This window comes from Schistocerca nitens, chromosome 9 (genome assembly GCF_023898315.1).
Source record: "Schistocerca nitens isolate TAMUIC-IGC-003100 chromosome 9, iqSchNite1.1, whole genome shotgun sequence".
Lineage (NCBI taxonomy): Eukaryota > Metazoa > Arthropoda > Insecta > Orthoptera > Acrididae > Schistocerca > Schistocerca nitens.
The window spans coordinates 363,759,457-363,783,119 of NC_064622.1; positions in this window are offsets into that span (position 1 = coordinate 363,759,457).

Here is a 23,663-nt window from a genome sequence, read left to right on the forward strand (position 1 = left end):
GCCAGAAAATCGCTTTCCCGGACGCGGACGCTGGGAAAATAAATCCCTGCCCCGAGAGCAACTCGATCTTCCGCCCGCGGCTATGACACTGGCGGCGGCGGCGCGCAGCGACCCAGCCGATCCCCCCTGGGATCGCCGCAGCGCCCGGGCTGGGTAGCAGGCGCTCGACGCTAGCCCGCGCTACACTGACCCGGCGAGCGGCGACAGCACGCGCGCCGCTTCTGCGACTCGCATAGTCTGCGAGCGGATGAATATCTTCATTCAGACGAATGATGTAGAATACTGTACCAGCGAGTCCATCGGTTTTATTCAGTATCATAACATCCTTTGTTTCAGCATATACCTGGCGTGCATGTGGCCTAGCGTTTCACTGCTTCCGATATTTCGGCTAACAATATTTCGGCTAATAACTGTACATGCATCTTTACGTCGGTCTCTGACAAACGTTTAATCACTTGATACAATACTGTGGAGTATACTCGTACGCGTCAGAGGTAACAGTGTCGTCAACAAGTGCGTCTTTCACAGATTAAAACTTTGTGTATGTAAGAGTAAATTAAGTAAGGGCAGAGCCGGTAGTTTGACAACGTGTTGAATTGTATAGTTGATTATTAAAATGGATGGAACCATGAAGAAAAGACTGCCTCAGCTGTGTGATAAACCATTATTTCTGATCTTTCACGACGTCTGAGACAAATTTTCACACAGATGTATGTAAACAAGAGTATAAACGATTAAAGATATCTGAGGATTGGCTCTAACGCCACGAAACTAATTGGATCTGACGTAAAAATTTATCATATAGTTGAAGCGGTCTCTTTCATCATGGTTCAGTTCCACAGCTGTGAATGCCTATAATACAAAATTTACTAAAATGAATTGGCATGTTCAAATAATTTACGAGTTTGCTGCCAGGTGACGTCGTCGACAACTGCCGATATTTCGACAGGAGCACACCCTGCCATTCTCTAGGGACATCTGCAAGGAGGAAGCAATGTGCAAGGGAATTTAATACCTCGGTTCACAGAGGAGAAACAAGGAAGATACCATTCACAGAACAAGTAACCACAAAGTCAACACACAACCAAAGATAACCAACATTAGAAATATCGGTAGTGACTATTAATATACAGCTGCGGTAGCCCTAATTCTGTCCCTACGTTTTTTGATGAGAGACAGAGCCGCATTCCAAGCAGCATTTAGACAAAATCCACCATTCCTGTTCATAAGGGTCCTTGATAGTTTTCTTTCAACAGCTTCCTTAATGACACTATCCCAATAGCTGGACATGCAAGCCAGAATCTCCGTGTTGTTGTATTCCATAGGATGACTGGTGTCAAGGCAATGTTCTGCGATAGCGGATTTGCTCGGCTGTTGTAAGCGTGTGTGATTCTTATGTTCAATACACTGTCTTCCACAGTCTTGACTGTCCGACCAATATATGACGTGCCAAGTTATGGCATGCGGTGGTCGACGACGTCACCCGGCAGCAAATCCGTAAATTATTTGAACATTCAATTTGTCAGGAAAAGTTAAGGTCTCACATTGAATTGGCATGTGTTGGAATGCCAGGCAATGAGGATTCAGAACAATGATTCCTCTGAGAGTATATACGCGAAATAAGTTGTTTAGATCACTTCTTTCGGTTGATGAGGTTGCCTGCTAACTGTATTTTCATAGCCTAATTTTCCACTGATACCATGCAGCTTGTGACCAGTATTTTGACCGTCCTGTGGGGCAGATAATGGCCAGTGGAACTATGACGGCGTGCGGAAAATTAATGCCTCAGATCTTTTATGGGAAAATACTTGTTGTTGTTGTTGTGGTCTTCAGTCCTGAGACTGGTTTGATGCAGCTCTCCAAGCTACTCTATCCTGTGCAAGCTTCTTCATGTCCAGTACCTACTGCAACCTACATCCTTCTGAATCTGCTTAGTGTATTCATCTCTTGGTCTCCCTCTACGAATTTTATCCTCCACGCTGCCCTCCAATGCTAAATTTGTGATCCCTTGATGCCTCAAAACATGTCCTACCAACCGATCCCTTCTTCTAGTCAAGTTGTGCCACAAATTTCTCTTCTCCCCAATCCTATTCAGTACCTCCTCATTAGTTACGTGATCTACCCACCTTATCTTTAGCATTCTTCTGTAGCACCACATTTCGAAAGCTTCTATTCTCTTCTTGTCCAAACTGGTTATCGTCCGTGTTTCACTTCCATACATGGCTACACTCCATACAAATAATTTCAGAAACGACTTCCTGACACTTAAATCTATACTCGATGTTAACAAATTTCTCTTCTTCAGAAACGATTTCCTTGCCATTGCCAGTCTACATTTTATATTCTCTCTACTTCGACCATCATCAGTTATTTTACTCCCTAAATAGCAAAACTCCTTTACTACTTTAAGTGTCTCATTTTCTAATCTAATCCCCTCAGCATCGCCAGATTTAATTTGACTACATTCCATTATCCTCGTTTTGCTTTTGTTGATGTTCATCTTATATCCTCCTTTCAAGACACCGTCCATTCCGTTGAACTGCTCTTCCAAGTCCTTTGCTGTCTCTGACAGAATTACAATGTCATCGGCGAACCTCAAAGATTTTACTTCTTCTCCATGAATTTTAATACCTACTCCGAATTTTTCTTTTGTTTCCTTTACTGCTTGCTCAATATACAGATTGAATAACATCGGGGAGAGGCTACAACCCTGTCTCACTCCTTTCCCAACCACTGCTTCCCTTTCATCTCCCTCGACTCTTATAACTGCCATCTGGTTTCAGTACAAATTGTAAATAGCCTTTCGCTCCCTGTATGTTACCCCTGCCACCTTCAGAATTTGCAAGAGAGAATTCCAGTTGACGTTGTCAAAAGCTTTCTCTAAGTCTACAAATGCTAGAAACGTAGGTTGGCCTCTTCTTAATATTTCTTCTAAGATAAGTCGTAAGGTTAGTATTGCCTCACGTGTTCCAAACTGATCTTCCGCAAGAGCCGCTTCTACCAGTTTTTCCATTCGTCTGTAAAGAATTCGCGTTAGTATTTTGCAGCTGTGACTTATTAAACTGATAGTTCGGTAATTTTCACATCTGTCAACACCTGCTTTCTTTGGGACTGGAATTATTATATTCTTCTAGAAGTCTGTGGGTATTTCGCCTGTCTCATACATCTTGCTCACCAGATGGTAGAGTTTTGTCATGACTGGTTCTCCCAAGGCCATCAGTAGTTCTAATGGAATGTTGTCTACTCCCGGGGCCTTGTTTCGACTCAGGTCTTTCAGTGCTCTGTCAAACTCTTCACGCAGTATCTTATCTCTCATTTTGCCTTCATCTACATCCTCTTCCATTTCCATAATATTGTCCTCAAGTACATCGCCCTTGTATAAACCGTCTATATACTCCTTCCACCTTTCTGTCTTCCCTTCTTTGCTTAGAACTGGGTTGCCATCTGAGCTCTTGGTATTCATACAAGTGGTTCTCTTCTCTCCAAAGGTCTCTCTAATTTTCCTGTAGGCAGTATCTATCTTACCCCTAGTGAGATAAGCCTCTACATCCTTACATTTGTCCTCTAGCCATCCCTGCTTAGCCAATTTGCACTTCCTGTCGATCTCATTTTTGAGACGTTTGTATTCCTTTTTGCCTGCTTCATTTACTGTATTTTTGTATTTTCTCCTTTCATCAATTAAATTCAATATTTCTTCTGTTTCCCAAGGATTTCTATTAGCCATCGTCTTTTTACCTACTTGATCCTCTGCTGCCTTCACTACTTCATCCCTCAGAGCTACCCATTCTTCTTATACTGTATTTCTTTCCCCCATTCCTGTCAATTGTTCCCTTATGCTCTCCCTGAGACTCTCTACAACGTCTGGTTCTTTCAGTTTATCCAGGTCCCATCTCCTTAAATTCCCACCTTTTTGCAGTTTCTTCAGTTTCAATCTGCAGTTCACAACCAATAGATTGTGGTCAGAATCCACATCTGCCCTTGGAAATGTCTTACAATTTAAAACCTGGTTCCTAAATCTCTGTCTTACCATTATATAATCAATCTGATACCTTCTAGTATCTCCAGGATTCTTCCAGGTATACAACCTTCTTTTCTGATTCTTGAACCAAGTGTTAGCCATGATTAATTTATGCTCTGTGCAAAATTCTACAAGGCGGCTTCCTCTTTCATTTCTTCCCCCCAGTCCATATTCACCTACTATGTTTCCTTCTCTCCCTTTTCCTACTGACGAATTCCAGTCACCCATGACTATTAAATCTCCCTTCACTACCTGAATAATTTCTTTTATCTCGTCATACATTTCATCAATTTCTTCATCATCTGCAGAGCTAGTTGGCATATAAACTTGTACTACTGTAGTAGGCGTGGGCTTCGTGTCTATCTTGGCCACAATAATGCGTTCACTATGCTGTTTGTAGTAGCTAATCCGCACTCCTATTTTTTTATTCATTATTAAACCTACTCCTGCATTTCCCCTATTTGATTTTGTATTTATAACCCTGTAATCACCTGATCAAAAGTCTTGTTCCTCCTGCCACCGAACTTCACTAATTCCCACTATATCTAACTTTAACTTATCCATTTCCCTTTGTAAATTTTCTAACCTACCTGCCCGATTAAGGGATCTGACATTCCACGCTCCGATCCGTAGAACGCCAGTTTTCTTTCTCCTGATAACGACGTCCTCTTGAGTAGTCCCCGCCCGGAGATCCTAATGGGGGACTATTTTACCTCCGGAATATTTTACCCAAGAGGACGCCATCATCATTTAATCATACAGTAAAGCTGCATGTCCTCGGGAAAAATTACGGCTGTAGTTTCCCCTTGCTTTCAGCCTTTCGCAGTACCAGAACAGCAAGGCTATTTTGGCTAGTGTTACAAGGCCAGATCAGTCAATCATCCAGACTGTTGCCCCTGCAACTACTAAAAAGGCTGCTGCCCCTCTTCAGGAACCACATGTTTGTCTGGCCTCTCAACAGATACCCCTCCGTTGTGGTTGCACCTACGGTACGGCCATCTGTATCGCTGAGGCACGCAAGCCTCCCCACCAACGGCATGGTTCATTGGGGGGGGGGGGGGAAATACTTAGATCACTTAAATAAAACAAATGTTATTAACATTATACGACTTTATTCTTCGTGTCCATATGTTTTCTATCCTGTGCCACTAGAGGGTTTCGAATTATAGCGTTTAACATGGTGCTGTGTAATGTAACTTTATATGTACGTGAGAAACAGCGCGCTGTAACCTATTCGAAGAGTTAGTCCACACATGGAGCATTCTTCATCATGACAATACCAGACCACACACGATCACTGTGACACCTGCAACATTCTGACGCCTTGAGTTCACTATTATCCTTCATCCTTCACAGAGTTCCGACTTTTCATCTGTTTCCAGGAGTTCTAGAGCAGTTTGCCGAACTTCGCTTTGATAGTGATGAAGAAGGGGTGAGGTGGTGGCTCGGTCAACAGAGTCAGATGTTCTACAAAGATGGTATCAACAGACTTGTCTCCCATTGGGAGGAATGTGTTCGTCGTCAGTGTGATTATGGTGAGAAGCAAATATGTGGACTTGAAGATTAAAGATGGAGAATATAATACTTATGCTTTTATTTAAAAAGCTCTACAAGTTTTCACATAAAAACTTCTGGGCATTACTTTTCAGTATGTCCTCGTACAATGATCACTCACTGTAGATTTTTTGGGGAACAGAAATTTAGTGTGCCGGAGGCGCTCAGTATGACGTTCGTCTATAGTGCGTCCTGTACCATTTACCACGAAGAATGCTCCTGAAAATGCGCAGAACACCAAGGAACTAACAGATCGACACACAGAAGTTAAATATAGTAGAACAAATAGCAGTAGAGAATGATTATGATAGCCGTCTGATGCAGACGTTATACCAGAACACACGTAAGTTGACAAGAATGGAACAGTGCACACTCGCACAAGATCTTGCATAATAATACAGAATATGTTTTCGTTTGTAGATAACAGGACTTGTAGACATTCGTTCCAAGATGGCCGCCGAGTAAGTGACGCCAGAAACTGTTTCCAGAAAGTTAAGTGATTTAGTCAGGAATATAATTTAGTTTAACACTGACAACAAATTAAATACGTGCATTAGTGTATCGTTTAGTCTTGCCGTTAAAGGTTTCACTTTTCTTTGCGCATTTTTTTCAGAAAACACGAAAATATCGTAACTTAGTGAAGTCGCGTTTAGGCTTAAATTTTGTAAACGTGTTTGTTCCTTGTTTCACGGTAATTTGACTAGTTTATCGGTAACAAATAAGTAAACTACCGTAAATAGCGTATAACTTCATTATTTTAATACAGATTTCAGAAAAACAGCGTAAATGTATATCAGAAACTTGCCTATATACATTTGTTTATAGGCCTAATTCTCGTAACGTATTTGGAGACTCAGACTTAAAGTATCTCGTTTAATTGTCCTTTTTTTCATTCCATCGAGTGAAATATACAATAAATAGCGTATACCTTCATTGTTTTAATACATATCTCAGAAAAACAGCGGAATTTTAAATCAGAAACTTGCTAACATACATTTGTGAATAGGCTTAATTCTTGTAACGCCTTTTTTTGATTTTCGGTAATTTAATTGATTTATTATAGCTAAAGTATTATTTTTGCCATGAGTGAGGAGTGCCTGACTTGCTGTAGAATTGTTAGTTCCGGGGTTTGGTGTGATGGATGAAGTAGTTTTTTTCATTGGGGGGACTGCAGTGGCGTGGGTGTCGGGAAAGTGGATCAGGCTCATCAGTGGTTATGTAGGATTTGCAGCAGAGATAGGAAGATAGTGGAACAGGAGGGGAAAATTGCTGCCCTTCAGGCTGACCTAGATCAGGCTAGGGAAGATCTGGACAGGTTAAGGAAGGAGAAGGGCAAAGAGAGGTTGGAAGTGGCAACAGGTAACTGAAGGAACAGGCGTAGAACTAAGTCTGACAGTTTTGTGGTGAATGTCAAAAATAAGTTTGACCTGTTGCTTCAGTTAGAAACTGATGAGCCCCAAGCAGAGGTAGGTGTAGACAGGACACAACAAACTTTCAATAGGAAATTGAAAAAGAATGTAGGAAAGTCATCGAAAAGGAAGAAAGTTTTGTTGTTAGGCAGTTCTCATGCCAGAGGTGTAGGCCAACTTCTGCAGGAGGAATGAGGACCAGAATACCAGGTTACAAATTTTTTCAAACCAAGTCTGGATCAGGTGACAGAGAATTTAGGTTCACTCTGTAAAGGATTTACCAGGGAAGACACCGTGGTTATTGTGGGAGGGCCAGGGAACAGTATCGACAGAGATCCTGGGTACAGTATAGAGTGTGACCTGGTAAAAATTGCGTCGACATCGAGACACACCAATGTTGAATTTGTATCTGTCCTGAGACGCCATGACCAGCCTCATTTGAACTCTTCTGTTGGGAGAGTTAATTTGGAGTTGGAACGGCTGCCTGTGTCAGGTGCGGGGGATCATATTGATGTGGTTCCTGTTGATTCTCTCAGTAGGTGGGACTATACCAGGCACGGCCTACATCTTAACAGGAAAGGGAAGGGTAAACTGGCTGGGGTAATAGCAGGAAATTTAAGGGGGACAGGCACTGCCATGAATGGTAAAATACCAGTGGTTACAGGTGTTGGAGCAGCACCTTTTTTAGGATAGGTAAGACAGAAAGATGTCAAGTTCTATGAGAGGTCAGGATTGAAACAAATCTTCAGTTTAGGAAAGAAATTAAACAGCACAATTCTAGCACATTGGATCACAATCACGGCTGTCAATTATAAATTTTCACCAATCACCAGAAATTTTATCTCCACCAAGTTGTATCTCAGTCCTAGGTAATTGCATTGATGATTTAAAGTCATCCAACCCAGTTGACATAATCTGCCTCTCTGAACATCATGTGATCACTGGTATAGGAACTAGGCCTAAGCACGAGAAAGACGGGAGAGTACTGCAAATGTTAGAATAAGGAAAGGTTTACATAAAGGTATAATTAAAAATAATGTAAGTATATTTCATCAAAATAATGCGAGTTTAAAGAATAAAATAGATGAGCTTCTGGTTTGTTTAGAAGATTTAGAAGCTGAGGATGAAATAGATATACTATGCCTGTCTGAGCATCACATTGTTACTGATATGGATATGGTAAATGTAAGTGGATATAAGCTCTCTGCACATGTAATTAGAGAAAATATGGAGAAAGGAGGAGTTGCCATGTATGTCAAAAGTTATCATTGTGCAAAAAGTATATAAACAAAAAAGTTTTGTGTAGAGAAACATATAGAAGCATGTGCCTGTGAGCTCAAATTAAATAAAGGCACATTTATAATTGTAACTATATATAGGTCCCCATCGGGAAATTTTCATCTATTTCTGAAAAATTTGAACTCCTTGTTGTGCTGTCAGACAGGGGAAGCAAATTATTATTTGTGGGGACTTCAATGTAGATTCTCTGAAAGACGGTAATAGCAAAAATAACCTTGAAGTATTACTCGGTTCTTTCAATTTGACACCCGTTATTGATTTTCCTACTAGGGTGGTAAAGGATAGCAGTTCACTGATAGATAACTTCTTTATAGACCAAGATAAGTTTAACCAGATAAATGCTCAGTCTGTTGAGAATGGTCTTTGTGATCATGGTGCACAGCTAGTTACAATATATGATATAGCTCCATTCAGCAGTACTAAACACTCCTCCAAAGTAATACGTTCAGTCAACAATTTAACAATTGCAAATTTCAGGGAAAGCCTACAGCAGTTAGACTGGGATGAGGTGTACTGTAAACCTGATGCCAATTTAAAATATAATTTATTTCATGACACTTTTGTAAATGCATTTGAAAACTGCTTCCCCAAGAAAATAGTTAAATATACTCGTAAGAAACCATGTAACAAACCATGGCTTACTAAGGGTATAAAAATATCTTGTAACCGGAAAAGGGAAACAAGAAAGAGCAGTGACCCAGAAACTATCAAACATTATAAAAACTACTGTGCTATATTAAGAAAAGTTATTAAAAAATCCAGAAATATGTGTATCAAGTCTGAAATCAGCAACTCTGATAATAAAATTAAAACAATTTGGAATATTATTAAAAGAGAAACAGGTCAACCAAGAGCACAGGAAGACAGTATTACCATCAAATTGAATGAAAATTTTACGAACAAAAAGTCAGAAGTTGAAAATATTTTTAATAATCATTTTCTAAATCTTCTGGGTACAGTAGGATCCAGGTGTTCATTCGAAGATGCTAGGCTGTTAATGGAAGAGGCCATACCTATGCAATTTGATACAATTGAAATCTCACTCACTTCTCCCTCTGAAATTAGGAAAATAATAAACTTGCTTAAAAGCAAAGACTCACATGGAATTGATGGCATTTCCAGCAAAATACTGAAAGCTTGTTCTCAACAGATAAGTAAGATTCTCAGTCACCTGTGTAATAGCTCTCTGGAACAGGGCATTTTCCCTGATAGACTGAAATATGCTATTGTTATACCTTTGCATAAAAAGGGGGATTGATCTTATGTCAACAATTACCGTCCAATCTCCCTTCTAACAGCTTTATCCAAAATTTTTGAGAAAGTAATGTATTCAAGAGTAGCTTCACATATCTGTAAAAATGAAGTACTAACAAAATGTCAGTTTGGTTTCCAGAAAGATTTTTCAACAGAAAATGCCATATATGCTTTCACCAATCAAATTTTGAATGTTCTGAATAACTGAACACCACCCATTGGGATTTTTTGTGACCTCTCAAAGGCTTTTGATTGTGTAAATCATGAAATTCTGCTAGACAAGCTCAAGTATTGTGGCATGAGTGGGACAGTGCACAAATAGTTTAATTCGTACCTAACTGGAACAGTGCAGAAAGTTGAAATAAGCAGTTCTCATAATATGCAAAGATCAGCACATTCCTCAAACTGGGGAGCTATCAAGAATGGGGTTCCACAAGGATCGGTCTTGGGTCCTTTGTTGTTCGTTATATATATTAATGACTTGCTGTTCTATATTGATGAAGAGGCAAAGTTAGTTCTCTTTGCTGATGATACAAGTATAATAATCACACCTGACAAACAAGAATTATCTGATGAAATTGTCAATAATGTGTTTCAGAAAATTACTAAGTGGTTCCTTGTAAACGGACTCTCACTGAATTTTGATAAGACACAGTACATACAGTTCCGTAAAGTAAATGGTATGACACCATTAATAAATATAGACCTTAATCAGAAGCATATAGCTAAGGTAGAATATTCAAAATTGTTAGGTGTGTCCATTGATGAGAGATTAAATTGGAAGAAACACATTGATGATCTGCTGAAACGTTTGAGTTCAGCTACTTATGCAATAAGGGTCATTGCAAATTTTGGTGATAAACATCTTAGTAAATTAGCTTACTACACATATTTTCACTCATTGCTTTCATATGGCATCATATTTTGGGGTAATTCATCACTGCGGAATAAAGTATTTATTGCACGAAAGTGTGTAATCAGAATAATAGCTGGATTCCACCCAAGATCATCCCGCAGACATTTATTTAAGGATCTAGGGATATTCACAGTAGCTTCTCAGTATATATACTCTCTTATAAAATTTGTTATTAACAACCAAACCCAATTCAAAAGTAATAGCAGTGTGCATAACTACAATACTAGGAGAAAGGATGATCTTCACTATTCAAGATTAAATTTAACTTTGGCACAGAGAGGGGTGATTTATACTGCCACTAACGTCTTTGGTCACTTACCAAATAGTAGCAAAAGTCTGACAGATAACCAACAAGTATTTAAGAAGAAATTAAAAGAATTTCTGAATGACAACTCCTTCTACTCCATAGAGAAACATAAGCCCAGTTTGTAAGGTGAAAAGGTCTACTTGCGGACGAAGTTCCCTAAAACGTGCACGCTGCTTTGTTTGCATTTCAACAACAAAGAAGGCTCTGAGCACTATGGGACTTAGCTTCTGAGGTCATCAGTCCCTTAGAACTTAGAACTACTTAAACCTAACTAACCTAAGGACATCACACACATCCATGACCGAGGCAGGATTCGAATCTGGGACGTTACGGTCGCGCGGTTCCAGACTGTAGCGCCCAGAACCGCTCGGCCACTCCAGCCGGCACAACAAATAAGAAAAGATATTTCGAATCTATCTGTAAGCAATCGTAAAATATGGTAGTGACATTCTTCACACGGAAAAATTACGTTTATAGATAAAGAGATCTGTTAGGTCGCCATCCAAACTCGCAGTAATATTTATTTGTAGAGAGGCGGTATCTACACACAGCCTAGCAATGTAGAAACAAATAATGTAACGCAACAACATACAAAACTGTGTCCAGGCCTAATTTCTTTATAATAACCAATACTTAAAACATAATTACATTTTGCAGAATTGAATAAAGAACATCCACTAACGATGCCACAAACGTGCTGAAAAATGTTTGTGATCATCTAAAAAACCGTTGTTTGCTTAACAGTCCGATTGGAAAACCAGTAATGCATGCCTAGAAAGAAAGAAATAATGGAAACGTATCGTGAAACTGGATAGTACTGGCAGGCCGATTAATAGCTACATCACACGATTTAAACAGCTGCAGTTTCACAGAATGAGCGGCGGATGTGTTGACTTGTCTGCTTAGGGCTTGCTACCAGCAATAATCAGGCTCCATGGCGCAAACAACACAAGAATATTTTATTAAGAACACACACACACACACACACACACACACACATGAACAGCGCTGCACGTCTGCTTTTAGCCAGACTGTTGAGTATCGGCACACTGAGAATAATTTCCGTCGTAACACATTAAAACGACGACGGACATAACGAAGAAAAACGTAAAGAGGGCCATAGTGTATTTCTCTGCATCAAGCTGGATCGAATTTAGCACATCTAGCTAGTTCAGACATTGATGTTAACATGTTACTGACATAAATAAGATGAAATTACATTTTACGAAACAGATTTCGTTATTTGTACGCAGGGAAACTAGAGCGAAACTGGAGGTTCAGGTCACTTACAGCCAAAATGCGGCATTATTTTTTTCCGTTAATGAGTAATGGAATTTGAATATTGGAACATTATTATTCACGAGAATATAAATAGGATCTTTCAGTTTCATCATATTTGTTGAGTCTACAGCGGTCATGTAAATTTATGGTTTAGTAGGGATTCATGAGAAAATTTACACGACCTTTCAGTTCTATCATATTTATTGAGACCACAGCGGCAAATACGTTATAAATTGTCGGTTTGGTAGTACACAACTGATGCTGCACTACTTATTTTTCTTCTCGTTATACAGTACTACACTACGCCGACAGGGTATAGATACTTTTGTGAGTTCATATTTTGTCCATTAGTAACAGTTTTATAACTGCTACGCATCCTATTTGTAATATTTAATATGATTATTCTCTAGAGTGGGGCGTTCCATTCTCAACTAAGTCTTTATCATACTTACTGTAAACAAAATACGCGTATAAAAGTATATGCAATGGGAACAGGGCAGAGAAGTACCGATAGTCGATGATCGAACAGTAAGCATTGGGTAATAGAGTGAGAGAGCGGGCCGTGATTGTTGTTTTTAAACATACCTCTCTGGTGGGTAGTCGCTAGTCGCTTCTCTGCTGAACATATTTGCTCGACATGTATGCAGGTTAAAAAGAAAAATACCTGACTTCTTGGATTGGCCACAAGTGTTGTGCAGATGGTTTTATTCTCAAGCTGCTGGAGAGGAAAGAAAAAATTCTCGCTGCCACATTGGCCTGAGGTAATGCGAGGGTAAACTGCACTCCCTGCTGAGCAAATTGCCCGATTGACCCGCCTTCTCGTAGAACTCGCGGGTACTCTGTCGGAATCTGTCCCGCGCCAGCAGGATGCCTGTCTCGTGTAGCGGAGTTAAATACAACCAAGGTAGGTATAGAGCGAGCTTGAGAGCCAGATTCAGCATCCTCGCTGATGTGACACATGACACAGATAAACTGGCGACTTCCTTACAGTATTAAGCAGGATAATGTACATGCACATAATGTTTGACAATGACTACAGTAACAGTAATTTGTTGTGGAAATATACTTTGCAAATGCGAATTTAAACAGACGACGATATCGATTGCTTCTTGTTAGCATGTATTCAGTGGAAGCAGACACAGAGGTTATATATATATATATATATATATATATATATATATATATATATATATATATATATATATATATATATATATAAGAACTGAACACTGGCTTTGCACAACAGCACTGACTCCCTATCAAGCCTCCATCTTCAAGCCAAATTCTGATTCTCGTGTCAGCCCACTTGTTATTCCCCCAAAACTCGAACAGCAAGTGGACTGAATCCTGAATGGGAATTTATTGAGGAGATAGGCATCCTACGATAGTCCGTGCAATTGTGCATAGCTACTGTGCCAGGGTGGTGTAGTGGTTAGCGCATGTGCCTACTGGGCAGGAGAACTGGGTTTGTATCCTGGTCTTGATAGAAACTTTCATTTGTCACTTCAGTCTGCGTATATATTTCATGGACCGTTGAGAACTCGTTAAGATCTCTGGAACGACACAGTTTCATTTCAAACCGACATTATTTTCATAGTAAATGATGTAATGATTACTTCCATCTATCAGTAAGTAACGTGTTATTAAAATCTTTAACGCGAAGTTTAAAGCAGTTTCGTTTTCTTCGTTTTCTTTTTTGAATGTATTTCTTCTTTAAATATTTTATCAAATCATTATTTGGTAACAATGTGCGTAACAGTAACGGTGTGAAAGTTTCGCATACGGTACACGTTGTTGGTACCTGTATTCATATTGTGAGGATCGTGCTAACTTTTGACGACGAATTGTCTAAGAAAGTAATTCCGGATACAGCCTGAATTCAAAAAAAAGTTAAAAAAATATTGCTCCTCATACACAATGCTAGACCCATACATCAAACTAGTAATGTGATTTAGATTTTAAACACGAATTTCTAGCTAGGCAGAGAAATCTTACTTTGCACAACGATTTACTACAGATATTGCGATCGGCAATTGAATTTACATGAACCTGAGTAATCGTAATGGCCAGTGGCACTGCCACAGTCGTAACACCGGTTCCCGTCAGATCATTGAAGTTAAGCGCTGTTGGTCTCGGCTAGCACTTGAAGATTGATCGTCAGTGTACACCGAGTGCTGCTAGCAAGAGGGATGCACTCATTCCTTGTAAGGCCAATATAGGATCTACCTATTTCAGAAGTAATGTCTCAGGTCACAATGATTGACAACAGCCTGGAGAACGGTGTATTGACCACATACTCTTCCAATCGGCAACCAGTCACACCTCTCGGCACAGCTGTTGGTTGGTACCAATGGTCTTTCCGTGTCCTGTTCGCAAGGAGTTTAGTTTGAGTTTCAGTGAGATCCTCCACCATAATCTTCGCGATGCTAACAAAGAAAATAGCCATGCTCTTATTGCAGTTGTGCTCATCATCAAAAGCCAAACAGGATCTTAGCACCAAGTAGATCCGCTAAGAGCTAACTGCATCAACAGACTCCAAAACTAGCTCTTCTTCAAACTTCACTATAACACAAGTTCCTCTATAGACTTGCGACCTAGAATGTACCGCGCAGCAGGCTGTCACCTGTTTGGTCAACTCACCTGTAACTCAAAGAATACTTCCTGAACATCTTACAGACTAACTCTAAGGTCAACTATGCTGTTAGCAGTCGATAAACGGTTCCAGAATTGTATCCTTGTCGTAATTCTGCGATAGCTAATGCACGAAAAAATTGACTAGTGGAAGTTGCAAATTAAACAGTAAAAGTTGCGAACTTAATAGCCAACAATTAACTTTTTACGTAATCTTGAAATCCTTATTCCAGTCATATCGCATGATTCCATTTCGAAACACAGTAGTTTGAAATAATTTTTCAGTTTGCATCTTTAACCATTGAGCTGTTGTTTAATGGGGTCTACAAAGGTCACCCATATTCGTATTATTAACACCTACAAACAGTTTCTGTTTTGTGTCAATTTTTACTCATGTTTGGCATTATGAGACTCCGGCCAAGCCGAACGCAATACATTATTTTTCATGATGGAAAATTGAGACAACGATGGATACCTTGAAAGTGCAAGTTGGTTTACGTTCTGAAACTTGCCATTTATTAATTAGCTATATTTGTTTGTGAACTACCAGGTTCTTTCAGTTATTCGTGAAACTTACTACGATTCATGTGCGTTTGTGTCACGAAACGGTTTATGTTGTATCCATAGTTCATACTTTCTTGTTCTCGCTTGCTAATAGGTAACGTGACTTTAACAGCAACTGTCACAGAGAGGCTCGTGCTTCCATATCTCAGGCGTTTCATGTTCCATTTCTCGGAATCAGGCGAGAATGTTTTTGCTCTGTTGTGTAAACGCTGATGGAATATAGTGAAGTTACTTCATAAAGTCTTACAGTGACTGGGTGTTATAGGGAGTATCAGTCCCCACGAAAACTAGGATATCTCCCTTTCATTACCTATAGCATCATGCCGTAAGAAAAGCGTTTGATTTTGAATGCTGTCCTATTACTAGTTTGTGCCCTTCAGATTCAGAATCCGAAAATTTATAAAGAGCGCACACAATAATCCTTTAAGATGATAAGTTAAGAGGGAAGCCAGCCTTATGTTTTGAGGTGATTAACTAGCAGGAAACAATGAAAACGGATTTCTTATGGAGGAGGTGTAAAAGGAGGTAATTAGTAAATCAGTACCAAGTATTGGAAGAAAGTAAAGCTGAAATGCTGGTAAAAAGACAGTATTTTAAATGATGTTAATGGAAGCGGAGAATAAGCTAGATAAATTAGATAGCAGGTTACGGAAGAAAACAGGTGAAGTGCAACACGCTAGGAAAAAAACATGTGAAACTATAAACATATTTAAAATGAAGTGGACAACAGACTAGGAAATTGGGAAGAGGAAAAACAGTGAACTGAAGATGACATTATACGTTTCATCGATGTAAAAAAATATTAATTGAACGATTTAACCCTCCCAGTACCACTGGAGAGAATGTCACTCCATAAGGACATTGGCAATGCATTTATCCCTTGTTTTCAGTGCTATTGTTTTCAAAACACTATTTTCTTCCTCTGTGTCAGTTGTATACTATGAGGTTTTGTCCATTATTTACGTTTACAGCACATTAAAATTCATTTATAGTGTTTGCACTGAGTGCCACAGTGGTCAGTATGACTCCAACTTAAATTGTTTGTTTGTTTCTTTAATGTAACACTTATGAGAATAAAATGATGATTTTACCATGAACGGCCGTTATACAAAACATCTACAACAATGAAAATTTTATTTACTGCCCGTTTTTGTACCTATTTTTATGATGCCTATTTTTTAGGTTTCTCCCATTAGCTGTTGTTGTACCCTTCATAGTACCCAATAAGCACATTGGAAAATATGTCTTAAAAAAATGGTTCAAATGGCTCTGAGCACTATGGTCATATGTCCCCTAGAACTTAGAACTACTTAAACCTAACTAACCTAAGGACATCACACAACTCCCAGTCATCACGAAAAATATGTCTTCCTTGCATATGACTTTCTCTCTGAGTTAATTGTATCCAATGATTTTTTCAGGTTTATATTTACAAAAGATTGAAATTTATTCCTGTTTTTTTGCACTGAGTGCCACTGGGCTCAATAAGACACCAGTCTAAATTTCATTTCGTCTCTTGAACGTAATATTTGTGAAAATAGGATCATAACTGTTACAATGAATAACTGTAATGTGTTTATATGTTTCTTCATTAAAATATTGCCAATATGTCTGGCGCGAATTACTTGCGTTCTGTATGAGCTTAGTGGTACTCAGTGAGACAAAAAAATTCTGGGAGTAAAAGGGTTAAGCTAGAGTGGAAAAGTGGAATGGGAAATATGGTGTCAAAATGGATACAGAAGAGGCGGAAAATTTGATATAAAGGAAAGTACATGTAGAGAAAATACAGAGTGAGTTTGCGACTGGCTTATACAAGTAGGTAGAATGCTCGGATAAAAATATTGAGGCCCAAACGGTTAAGTGTATAAAAGGTAACAAATGAACAATATTATGTTCAGAATTTCATGAGGGACATAAAAAATGAAATAGAAGTGGAGGACTCTTCTGAGTGTGGATATAGGATGAAGTGTTTGGAAAAGGTCGCTTGGAGTAAAGGTATCTCGTTGATCTACTAGAAGTTTTAACAATACAGGTTTTGATCCTAATGACAATTGTATCCTGTTCATTTAAGAGGTAATGTGAAAGAGCCAGTTCACTTCTGACTGATCGGAATAGGATGTAGTAAGACGAGCCAGTGTGGTGCAACAGATAGATGAAACTTTTTTCAGGATTTTGTCACAGGATTTGTAGTAAATAATGGTCCAAGCAAGAACAAAGTAAAGTGATTGTATAATTTAGGAAGGCCTTCTGTTTTTTGTAGGAGAACGAAAGGGAGCATGAACGAGTATTGTAACTGGTGATTAAATTAAAACGTTTGGATAGCCCACGGAGTGAAAAGGAAACACTGAAAGTACCGTCCTAGTAAGAGATGTGTCTGAATAGGTCGCAAATGTAGTATAAGATGTTGTGAGGTGCGGGTGGTCTTATTGTGATTAGATTTTATAGAAAAATCATGAAAATTATGACACCCCCAACCCATTACAATGTGTGTCTCTGTTGGTACTCTGTTGTAAATGCCTAAGCAACAGTCGGTTCCAATGCCATATCTGCAGTGCCAGCAACAGAGCTTGACATCCTGCTAACAGAAGCAGCCGTCAACAACTGTTTGCAGCCATACTACTGGCTTCATCTGTCAATGATAAGCTCCATGAAGCTGTTGCTTCTGCAGTTCGACACACTATCGCTTGATAACAGGCGGATGCCGGTCACCGACCCTTTTCAGACCTTTTGATGGTGTCACAAACATCCGAGCCGTGATAAAAATAGCTGTTTTGAAGAGCGCGCCGCAGCGCGTAGTGTGATGAAGTCGTCGTCCGTTTCTGGCGGTGGCGCCGCTGTGGCAATCGCAGCTTTGGTGTCTCCCTCTGGTGGGAAAGGGGAAAGGTTGCCTGTTCACATGCATTTAAGGGGCACTATGAGCTCGCCAGTCAGTCAGTCCGGGGAGTCTGGGTCAGTCTCTCGTCCCCAGCTTGCTAGTCCGTCTCTCGTCCGCATTTGTGAGGCAGTTAGTGTCTGTCTGTCGTCCGGACTGCTAGTACGTCTTCCGTTTGGATCAACATTTAAGGTCGGCAAAATGAGTGTCTTTCCACTCAGCCAGTAAGAGAGCTCAACGAGTGGTCGCCCGGTTCGGGCTTAGTTCCCGCATATGGGTCTGCGCGTTAGGCCGCCAGTGTGCTCGAGTTTGCTCAGGAAATGGTCATTGGCGGTTTGATCGATCGGTTGGTCGGTCGCGCACTGAGACACAAGATGACTTGTCCGTCTTGAGCGTCGGCGCATGTGAGGTCGCCACGTGAGTCAAAATGGCTCTGAGCACTATGGGACTCAACTGCTGAGGTCATTAGTCCCTTAGAACTTAGAAATAGTTAAACCTAACTAACCTAAGGACATCACAAACATCCATGCCCGAGGCAGGATTCGAACCTGCGACCGTAGCGGTCTTGCGGTTCCTGACTGCAGCGCCTTTAACCGCACGGCCACTTCGGCCGGCTGCCACGTGAGTCCAGTGGGCCGCGCCGTATAGGGAGGGGTAGTGGCTTCGCAGTCGACACGAGAGCAACAGGAGTCAACCCACGACATCATTCTGGCCGGTGCGAGCTGCAACGCCATGAGACGGGAGATCGGCGCGCCTGCCTGTGTCCGTTGAAGCGGCTGGCAGCGGACGGTTCGGGAGAGCGATTTGGGGGTGCTGCGCCAGGTCTTCTCGAGAAATTAAAGTTGATTGGTGATATGTTGGCTGATTTACTCTTATTAAATTATACTTGTTTTCTTGGTCAGTCTCACGTCCCCAGCTTGCTCGCCTGTGTCTCGTCCTCATTTGCTAGGCAGTAAGTATCTGTCTGTCGTTAGGAGCTGCCTCTGTCATGTTTGTCAGATTTGGTGTGTTAACGAATTTATTGCTTGGAGTGTAACGGCCTGATTCCTGAAACATGTTTTGATCTTGCCTATCATCTTGAGAGGCGGTATCTGTGTACTGTAGAGCATCTTAACTTGTTTGGCCAACCCTGTAGAATTTTATATAAGATTGCATTTTATGGGCTTTTATTTAAATGATCATTTTAGTATATAAAGTTACCACCTATTTACAGTGAGACTTTCTTAGACGTTAAAATCAAGTTGCACCTTCGGTGACAAAGTTAATATTTAAATTTTTAGTGTTTTGTACCATTTCCATCCCTCCTTCGGGGGTGTATAGTTTTTGTGCTTGTGTGAATTGTTAAAACTTTAATTTTAAAGTAATCTGGTGTGTTGCAGATTTGCACCAGTGTAGTCTTTCAGAGGCTGTTGTGAGCGGTTGTAACTACGACCGTGTCAAAAGGGAGCGGCAAGGTTCTCTGCCCGAAAGCTCATACAGTCAAAACTTGTTTCTTTCTGTCTCTGAATAAATTGTAAGTTGATATTTAGAGGGTGCTTTCTGAATATAATTTTAAATCTGTTTCTTTTATAAAAATTTTTTAGGCATTAGTAAAGTGAATAAAATTCCCATGTGTTAAAAGCAATTTGGTTATGATTTCATCAGTTACTCCCTGGCAACTATTTCCACGCTTACATAGTGTGATGAAAGGTGTTAATGTCCTTGATGAATCGCTACTAAATCAAATGAATTCTTACGAATATTCATTGAAAATAAATCACGGTTCAACACCCTATGCTCTCACGGAGTTAGCACTGAGTCGCTGAATTTGAACCCTGCCCTGATGAGCCAGCAGAGATATCGATCAGCTGGGCAGTATGTAACGTCCAGTCTGTGTCCACCAAGAGTTTTCAGCATCACTATGCCGACACTGGGCTGTGAACGAGGCACCTCCACCTGTGGTTCTGGCAGCCAACATTCCGCCAGCCATCCGCCCCTACCCTTCTGCCACGGGTCCAACTCCGCTCTGGGCAGTGCCTTCGGCGTGCGTGGTGCGGCAACATACAATAAAGTACAAAATGTCTCTGCCCTTTCGCATACCGTCCCCAGCTAAGCCACAAGTGGCGCCCGGGTTGTAGCCATCGTGTCAGCAGCATTGTGTGAGCAGTGTTTCGCATTCATTGACAGTATGTCTGCAGCATCACACCTGTCTCCCATAGACTCGATCACATCCTGACAAGCAAGAACTATACTCCTATTTCTCCCCAAATACTCTGCCCACTACACTGGCGCCCAAGATGAAATATATTTTTGCGGCACCTCTAATTCAACCATCTATAGTAATCTTTATTTAAACAAATTTAACTGGTGTATTGTTTTCCCCTACTATAATTTACTCAAGCCCATAGTCTACTTAGAAGGAAAACTACAGAATAACTCTGCTATTAAGGTAAAATAGCTGCCTTTTCTATAGGGCTAGCAGAAACCTCTTTAATACACGAAGGACGCAAGGTAAAATACTCCTTACCCACCTTAAAAAAAGGAGCTAGGAGTAAACTGCTGCCAGATAGCGTATGTCACCTGCTTCTTATGTATAGCCACCAAACTACTACCAGAGAAGACATAAACAGGACTAAAACAGGCAGCTGACAGAGTGTGTATAACGGTTTGCAAATACAGCAACGAGTCTGACAGTGTACAGTCGTACTTTGTATTCATACTAGGGAAGACTATGGGTCGTCGCCAACGTTCATTCTGTCTGTGTGCCTGCAGCGCAGAATCGCGCCAAAGCAGAAGCTGTACTTAGGAGCTTAGGAAAACGTGTTCACTGTCGAAACAGATTCCTAATTTATCACTAAGGACAGTCTTTAAATTACAGTGTGGTATGGACAAAACAGACCATTCCAAACGAAGATAACCATTAGCAGAAAGCGAAACATCATAGAACACCATATGGCCCTGTGTAAAACACTATACACGACGAAGGTAGAGTCTAGGGCGCGAGAACGTTTTGGCACGGGTGGTTCAAAGCGGGAACTTGAAGAATAACCCGTCTTTCCTTTGGATGCCTTGGACTTAGGCGCCCAGTCATTTAGTGCACGAGTGGGTGTAAATTGTGGAACACGGAATGACATCAAATATGACGAGCGGTGTAACAACAAATGAAACCGCCGTCGCCATATTTGGCAGTTTTCCCTCTTAGAACTCAGTCAATCTGTGAACAGCGCATAGATTCTGGATAACAGAACCACGTGAGTGACACAGTTACTAGCACACTCATTTCGTATTGGGGAGAAGCAGTTCAAATCCCCGACTAGCAACCAAGATTTAGGTTTTCGACGATTTTCGTCAGTTTTTCAAGGAAGATGTCTAGATCCATCTCTGACGGTCTTATTGTCGTTGGGACCTTAAACTATAAACTTCATTTTGCTTCACTTTCGAATACTAGGGGTATGAAGAAGTGGTCAGCATTACAGACTAGTTTAAGAACTGAAGCTAGTTATCGGTATGACAGGCAATGGTTTCCTGGCAGTTGGCAATTTCCGCTCTGAGGTACAAATTTACCATTATATTTGTACGTTCTACTGAATGTACCTGGCACAACAGGAAAACGGAAGATGTGATGAAATTTAAGGAAATACGTTACTGTTATTAGTCCTGCGAACTCAGCTCGCCCTTTTCCTCCAAGAGACCCACAGCGCAGTGGACAACATCGCTCACGCTTATGCCGTGTTCCTTGACTTCAGTAAGGCATTTGATACCGTCCCGCGTTGGCGTTTAATGAAAAACAAAAATACGAGCTTACGGAGTATCGGAGCAGACCTGCGATTGGATTCAAGACTTTCTTGCAGATAGAACTCAACACATCGCTCTTAACGGAACTAAATCGACAGTTCCGGATTATCACAGGGATGTGTGATAGGACCGTTGCTGTTTACAATATATATAAATGATCTAATAGAAAGCCTCGGATGCTCTTTAAGCCTATTCGAAGATGATTCAGTTGTTTATACCAAAGTAGCAACGCCTGAAAATAGTTAGAATTTGCAGAGCGACCAGCAAAAAATTGATGAATGGTGCAGACTCTGACAGTTGAACCTGAACGTAAATAAATGTAACATATTGAGCAAACATAGGAAAAGAAATCCACTACTGTACAGCTACACTATTGATTACAAACAACTAGAGACAGCGCCTGCAGTAAAATATCTAGGCGTAACTATCCATAGCGACCTTAAGTGGAATAACCATATAAAACAGACAGTGGGAAAAGCAGACCCGACTCAGATTCATCGGAAGAATCTTAAGGAAATGTAACTCATCCACGAAAGAAGTGGCTTATAAGGCGCTTGTTCGCCCGATTCATGAGTACTGTTCATCTATCTGGGATCCCTGTCAGGCAGGACTGATAGAGGAGATAGACAAGATCCAACAAAGAGCTGTGCGTTTCATCACGGGATCGTTTAGCTGGTGGGAGAGCGTTACGGAGATGTTAAACAAACTCCACTGGCAGACGTTACAAGATAGACGTTGTGCATCACGCTGGAGTCAGACAACGTATTACTTCCCCCCAGATACATCTCGCGTATTGACCAAGAGGAGAAAATTTGAGAAATTAGGGCCAATACAGAGGCTTACCGACAATCATCTTCTCACGCACTATTCGCTAGTGGAACAGGGTTAGAGGAATCAGATAGTGGCACCGAAAGTACCATCCACCACACACCATTAGGTGGCTTGCGGAGTATGATTTAGATATAGAATATGATATCTGATACGTCTCGTGTTCGAGACGTTAACTTTTTTTATAGTGAAGTAGTCACATTCGATCTTAACACAAATAATGCACCTAGTTACAACAAAACTTGAGAACACAAATTCCTCAGATACCAAATGAAAAGTGTAAACTGCAAGCAGCCTTTCCCCACTGCGGAGTAATTCGTTTCTCACCCACAGCCGCAATTGCACTGCTCGGAGCATTGGTTTCAAGCGTTGCAGAGTAATGTGAAGATTGAGCGGATATGATCTCACAGTTGTTCGCAGCACTTCTCGTACTGCTTGAAGATCGCACATCGTCTCCTGATCCTCAGCCATTGCAAAAGTAACGTCTTCAACAATTTGTGGCGCAGTTGGTCGTCAGTCTCTCTCAAGGGCAAACCGAATCATTGGTCGATCCTTCCAATCGGTGTAACCACAAAGATGAACAGATCTGAACGCTGTCATGTGTACTTTAAAGCATATTTGTTGCACTGGTCAAAATACAGGGAGCAGAATGCTATTTACAACTTGTACAGGAATCAGACGCAGTTATCAGAGTTAGCAGGCGTGAAAGGGAACCAGTGGTTCGGGAGGGAATGAGACGGGGTTGTAGCCTATCCCCGATGTTATTCAGTATGTACGTTTAACAAGTAGTAAAGGAATCCAAAGAAGTATTTCAAGTAGGTATTTAAGTCCAGAGAGAAGAAATAAATACCTCTAGGTTTGCCGGTGACAATGTGATTCTGTCAGAGACAGTATAGGACTTGGAGGAGCAGTTTAACGGAATGGACAGTGTCATGAAAGAAGGGTAAAAGATGAAC